This window comes from Trichosurus vulpecula, chromosome 2 (assembly GCF_011100635.1).
Source record: "Trichosurus vulpecula isolate mTriVul1 chromosome 2, mTriVul1.pri, whole genome shotgun sequence".
NCBI lineage: Eukaryota > Metazoa > Chordata > Mammalia > Diprotodontia > Phalangeridae > Trichosurus > Trichosurus vulpecula.
In genome coordinates, this window is record NC_050574.1 from 92,127,690 (window position 1) to 92,134,933 (window position 7,244).

At 39.3% G+C, this 7,244-nt stretch overlaps 1 pseudogene; it reads right to left on the reverse strand.

Moving 5' to 3' along the window:
- Nucleotides 1–1,768: 1,768 nt before the first annotated feature.
- On the reverse strand, nt 1,769–3,607 carry LOC118836072 (annotated as a pseudogene).
- Between the last annotated feature and the right edge of the window lie 3,637 nt (nt 3,608–7,244).

The window sequence follows — 7,244 nt, forward strand, 5'->3', positions numbered from 1 at the left end:
ATAATAAAAATGACAATTTTACCTAAATTAATCTATCTATTCAGTGCCATACCAACTGAACTACCAAAAAATTATTTTACTGAGCTGGACAAAATAGTAACTAAATTCATCTGGAAAAACAAGAGGTTTAGAATATCTAGGGTATTAATGAAAAGAAATGCTAGAGAAGGTGGCCTAGCCATACCAGATATTAAACTGTACTACAGAGCAGCAGCCATCAAAACTACCTGGTACTGGCTAATAAACAGAGGTGTGGATCAGTGGAATAGGATAGGAATACAAGATGGGGAAGTCAACAACTATAGCAATCTACTCTTTATAAACCCAAAGAGGCCACCTTCTGGGCTAAGAATTCACTATTTCACAAAAACTGTTGGGAAAATTGGAAAACAGTAGGGCAGAAACTGGCCATAGACCAATATTTTACACCATATACCAAAATAAAGTCAAAATAGGTTCATGATTTAGGAGTAAAGGCTGATACTATAAGTAATTTGGGAGAGCAAGGAATAGTTTACTTATCAGATGTATGGAAAAGAAAAGAATTCATGACCCAACAAGAGATAGAGAGCATTACAAAATGCAAAATAGATAATTTTGATTATGTTAAATTGAAATGTTTTTGTACAAAAAAATCCAATGCAACAAAAATTAGGAGGGAAGCAGAAAATTGGGAGAAAATCTTTACAACTAGTATCTCTGATAAAGGTCTCATTTCTAAAATATACAGTGAACTGAGCCAAATATATAGGAATACAAGCCATTCCCCAATTGAGAAATGGTCAAAGGATATGAACAGGCAATTTTCAGAGGAAGAAATTAAAGCTATCTATAGGCATATGAAAAAATGCTCTGGATCACTACTGATTAGAGAAATGCAAATCAAAACAACTCTTAGATACCACATCTCTCCTGTCAGATTGGCTAAAATAACAAAACAGGAGGATGATAAATGCTGGAGAGGATGTGGGAAAAATGGAACATTGTTACATTGCTGGTGGAGTTGTGAGATGATCCAGCCGTTTTGAAGAGTAATTTGGAACTACACCCAAAGGGCCATAGGAATGTTCATACCCTTTGACCCAGCAATACCACTTCTAGGGTTGTATCCCAAAGAGATCACACAAGAGGGAAAGGGACCCATATGTACAAAAATAGTTATAGCGGCTCTTTTTGTGGTAGCCAAGAATTGGAAATCAAAGGGATGCCCATCAATTGGGGAATGGCTGAACAAACTGTGGTATATGAAGGTAATGGAATACTACTGTGCCATAAGAAATGGGGATGATACTTCATAACAACCTGGAAAAACCTACACGACATAATGCTGAGTGAGCAGAGCAGAGCCAGGAGAACATTGTACACAACCACAGATATATGGATTCTGTGAGGACCAACCCTGACAGACTTCGCACTTCTCAGCAACACAAGGTGCAAGAACTCCAAAGGACTCACGATGGAGAATGCTATCTACATCCAGAGAAAGAACTATGAAGTTTGAATTCAGATTGAGGCACACTTCCTGCTCACCTTTTTTTTTTCAGTTTACTTGCAGCACTTTTATTTTTCCTTACACAATGACGTGTTGGGCATTACAATTCTCAACTCTTAGGATGACTTACAAATTTTGGTATTCTACTGGTCATGTGAGAACATTAAGGCAACGTACAGAAATCTTACATAAATTAACTAGATGCACAAATTTACAGGTTGTAAATGCAAACTTTTTTGCAACTCAAGGTTGAGTAACTCAGCCCCATGACATTGGGGGAAAACAGTGGGTTAAGAAAAAAAACTGGTTCCTAAGGCTTGGATTCAATATGTATTCCTGCTAGAATGGTGGCAAGATGCAACACATATTTTAATAAACTCTTGCCAGCCTTAGGAGAGAAATTCTGCAACTCAGCTCTTTTAGATGCTGGAAATCTGACCTTTAGATACCCTGTACAGATCTGATGCTTTATAGAACTAAACTGTACAGCTGTTGAGTTGTCAACCAGCCAAATGCTATATTGCCGTATTATCAGGTCAATTATCTATAGAAGTCAACTCTTAGCCTTACCTGTCAAAATGAAGTGACCTGTATCAGAGTTTAGATCAAAGATATGTACAAGGTATGCTAAAATGTACACCAAGGGAACAACTGTTAACTTGAATACGAGGTCAAATCAGTAACAGTTCAACAATCTAAAAAGTGCTGATATTTGTCTAATATCAGATACAAACTTCCCCAAGGACAAGTTTCTTTTCAAAGAAGGCTTATTCCAGTTTCATGAGGCTAACATGAGGTGTATATTTGCCAGGGCAAATTTTTACTTTGTGAATACTCATGCAGCAAATGCTACGCATCTGCTAGCAGTCCATTTAGAAGCATTTGCGATGGACAATGGATGAGCCAGATTCATCATATTCCTGCTTGCTGATCCACATCTGCTGGAAGGTGGAGAGAGATGCCAGAATAGAGCCACCAATCCAGACGGAATACTTACGTTCAGGGGGAGCAATGATCTTAATTTTCATTGTGCTAGGTGCCAGGGCTGTGATTTCTTTCTGCATTCTGTCAGCAATACCGGGGTACATGGTAGTACCACCAGACAATACTGTGTTGGCATACAGATCCTTTCGGATATCAACATCACCCTTCATGATAGAATTGAAAGTAGTCTCATGAATGCCACAGGATTCCATACCCAAGAAGGATGGCTGGAAGAGGGCCTCAGGACACCTGAACCTCTCATTGCCAATGGTGATCACCTGGCCATCAGGAAGCTCATAGCTCTTCTCCAGGGAAGAGGAAGAAGCAGCAGTGGCCATCTTCTGCTCGAAGTCCAGGGCAACATAGCACAGCTTCTCTTTGATGTCACGAACAATTTCCCTTTCAGCTGTGGTGATGAAGCTGTACCCTCTTTCTGTCAGTATCTTCATGAAGTAGTCTGTCAGGTCATGGCCAGCCAAATCCAGACAAAGAATGGCATGGGGAAGGGCATAACCCTCGTAGATGGGCACAGTGTGAGTGACGCCATCACCAGAGTCCATAACGATACCAGTGGTACGACCAGAGGCATACAGAGACAACACAGCCTGAATAGCAACATACATGGCTGGGGTATTGAAGGTCTCAAACATGATCTGTGTCATCTTCTCTCTGTTGGCCTTAGGGTTCAAGGGAGCTTCTGTAAGCAGAACAGGGTGTTCCTCGGGAGCTACACGAAGCTCGTTGTAGAAGGTACGATGCCAGATTTTCTCCATGTCATCCCAGTTGGTAACAATGCCATGTTCAATGGGGTATTTCAGAGTCAGGATACCTCTCTTGCTCTGGGCCTCATTACCAACATAACTGTACTTCTGCCCCATTCCCACCATGACACCCATGTTGGGCGTCCAACAATGAAGGGGAACACAGCCCGAGGAGCATCATCCCCAGCAAAGCCAGCTTTGTACATGCCAGAGCCATTGTCAATGACCAGAGCAGCGATTTCTTCTTCCATTTTTGCTTAATTTGAGGTGGCACACCATTCTAGTCTGCGAATTTAGAGCCGGGGGAAGGGAGGGGGCAAGTAAAGGGGGTACGTCCAAAGTAGCCTACAAGTGCTGCCGGCTACCACTGAGTGAGCTCACCTTTTTTTTAATTCTCTTTTGTTTACATTTTTGTTTTATTTGGGGGGGGGGGTTCTGTTTCTTCTTTCTCATGATTCATTCCATTGGTCATAATTCTTCTCCACAACTTGACTAGCATATAAATTAATTCAATGCGAAGTTATACATGGTAGTTATATGAGATTCCATGCCGTCTTGGGGAGGGAGGGGAGAAAATCTGGAAATCAAAATTATGTAGAATCGTGCATTGCAAACTAAAAATAAAAAAAAAAATAAATAAAAATTTGTAATTTTGTTAGAGTGGGCAGCTCTTCCTTCAGGAAATTCACTTTGAAATGTGAATCAATGACTTTTCTGCAACTTACAGTCTTAGAGAAAGACTTGTGATGCTGAGAGGTTCAGCGATTTTCCCAGAGTTGCAGAAATAATATGTTAGCAGGTAGGTGGAATTGTCGTTAGAACACTGGTCTTGGAATCAGTAGGACCTGAGTTTGAATCCTCCTTCAGACATTAATGGCTGTGTGATTATGTACAAATCACTTAACCTCTGTAAGTTAGTTTTCTCATCCAAAGAATGGAAATAATAATAACACCTACTTAACACAGTTGTGTGAATAACCGAAGTCATGTAGGTACAGCACATTGTAACCCGTGATGATTGTGAGTCAGAGGCAGATCTTAATCCCACATCTTTCTGACTACAAGACCTACTCTCTATTCTACAATTTCACACTGCCTCTTTAAAAAGAACACACCATCATGTTAAAAGAACAATGCCACACATATTTTGCCCACCCATATTTTAGAGATTAATGATAGGTTTAAAATTTAAATGAAAGAGCAGCATCTATCTACTGTGGGATTATCATAAAGAATAGGGATTTAGGGACTTGTGAGGTTTAAAACAGCTGTGTTAATGTTACTCTGACTTTTGTACCCACAGGACCCCACAAATGGCTGGGGCAATATCTTCTGCTTGTCAGCTGACATTAGTTTGTTAGGAATGATAATTTTTCTAATCTTTGATCATGTAGAGATTCAGGACTGTGCTAAAGAGGAAAGAGATCAAGTCTCTAATTTATGAGTATTCTTTAATACCCAATACTTAAGTGATTTTGTTCTCTGTAGGTGTTCCTTCCAATTACATAGATTGCAAGACAAGTAAACCTGTGTATCTCATGTTATTCTTGTCAATGTATGGATAAGAATTTACCATGTGGGGGGTATCCCACCCATTGCACAGATAACCATTTTTCCCATGCTTATATAAATTCTAGATATTGTTATTGTCATTTCAAGCATATCAGAGGAAAAAATGGATTATGTGGTATAGTTACCCTTTGCTCTTGCCATATGAACAACCCATCTTTTTTTGTTTATATATTTCCTTGATGATTCTTCTTTACAGTTCTGGTTCTTTAACCACCAGATTGTACTGCCAGCCAGTATCCTATTTGTTTTTATTCAATAAGAAGGCTCTGTCCTTGAGTTTGATGCTCACTTAGAACATACGTGCTCCATAGTGTGGAAGTACCAAGGACCTCATGACTCTTTATGGTTCTAAAAGAGTCAGAAATCTTCCATCCTACAGTCTATTCATTCTGGATGATTATGCTGCCTCATACCCCAAATTTACCCAGTTAGAATCTACTTGATCCCAGCAGTTGTAGGACAATGATATAAAAGAGACAACTCTACAGAGGAACTTCTGGGGATAAGATAAAAAAGAAGGAAAGAAATATAATAAAAGATTTACTACCTAACTTTGTATTTGCATCTTACCTCACACTGAGACAGTTTCTGGTTTTTAGGTAGTAAGTCTAGTGACATCTTAAGGAATGTACCTTTCAGTTAGTATACAATCTTCTCCCACCCCTCACCACCCCAATTGTCAGGACAATTAGTGCAAACAATAAAACCTAGTTCACCAATGATATTCAAGTCACATAAACAGTGGACCTACTCTTTAGTTAGAGAATCAAGACCTCTGTTTCAGCGTTCTCAGCTCCTCTTCAATGTTCCAAGACAGAGAGTTGGGATTCCATGGCAAGCAAAGCTCTTAGAGGTGATGTTTTACCATTCTCTATGCAGTCACTGGCAGGTATCTCCAACTGATCCTTGCCATAGTTACTTCATGATTTTTACAGAAGGAAGCCATGCTATCCTGATATCACCCATACTTTGACCATAAAACCACTCTACTTTTTCTATTAGTTCCTGAGACACATTTCCTCTATTGGTTCCCACTGGATAACAGAAATCCCACCTCCTACATCATTAGCCAATCATTAGCCAATACAGGCATTTGGTAAAAAAAAAGTCTTTATTTCAGCCTTGCTTGACATTGGAAAAAGCCCACATAACAAGTAAGATGGCATAGAAATTGTTTCTAGAAGTTTTTGCCAACCCAAAAATCTTAGAAAAAAGTACTCATGTAGCACTTATAGAAGGTGAATCCACACAATAAGACAGCAACATCAAAGAAAGTAAAAATTGCATCAAGCAAAATCATAGAACTTCAAAGTTTAGAACTGCCACTCAGCATCCCTATTCCCAACCTACTTTGCACAAGGTATGATGAACACATGCAAATTTATAGGGTTGACTATGAGACTTCACCCTGCTTTGTTTTTGGCAATGACACAGCAGGATCTCATGGAGGCCCAACAGGAAAGAGACAACAGAAAATATTTCCTGCCCTCTTAACTATAGAATAGAGAGGAGATAAGGTCAGCTCCTGAAAGAAAGAACACTGGAAGCCTAGCTCAGTCCAGTTCTCTTTTCCAACATTTTACTCACAGCAAGAACTTGGTACTGGCCAAACTCTGTATCGCATAGTGTGAGGACAACCACCAAACATAAGCTTTGGCATTTGAATAGCAATACAAAGGGAGCAAATCAAAGAGTGAGAAGCCAGAGGCAAGTCACTGTGAATATAAGAGAGAGGCAGAAAGACCAAAAATGCAGGAGAGGAATGTCAGATAAAACCGAGCTTACCAGCAGATAAATCAGAAGAGGACATAAAAATAGAAGAGTAACTTCTTTTCATCATGACTAATATGGAAATATGTTCAATATGATTGTACCTGCATGTCCTATATCAGATTGTACACTGTCATAGGGAGGGGGAAATAAAGAGAGGGGTAGAAAAATTAAAACTCAAAATCTTATAGAAATGAATGTTGAAACTAAAAACAAATAAATTAAATAAAAAAAGAAGAGTAAATCAGTTAGTCAGTAAGCATTTGTTAAGCACTTACTACATACCAGATACTGTATTAAGGACTTGGAATACAAAGAAAAACACTGTCCCTGCTCTTGAAGACCTCACATGGCAATTGTAGAGATGACATGTTAACTAACTAGGTATGTGCAAGATATGCAGTATACAGAGTAGATGGAAAGTAACCTCAGAAGGTGAGGCATTAACCTGTGGAAGCAGGGGAGAGGAAAAGCCTCCTATAGAAAATGGGATTTGAGGTGAATCTTGAAGTATACCAGGAAAACTGAGGTGGAGAGGAGGATGGAAGAGTACTTTAGGGATCATGGATGGCTACTGCAAAAGCATGGGGTTAGAAGATAGAATGTTCTGTTCAAGCAAAGGCAGTAAGCCAGAGTGGCTTAATCATAGAGTATGTGAAAGGGAA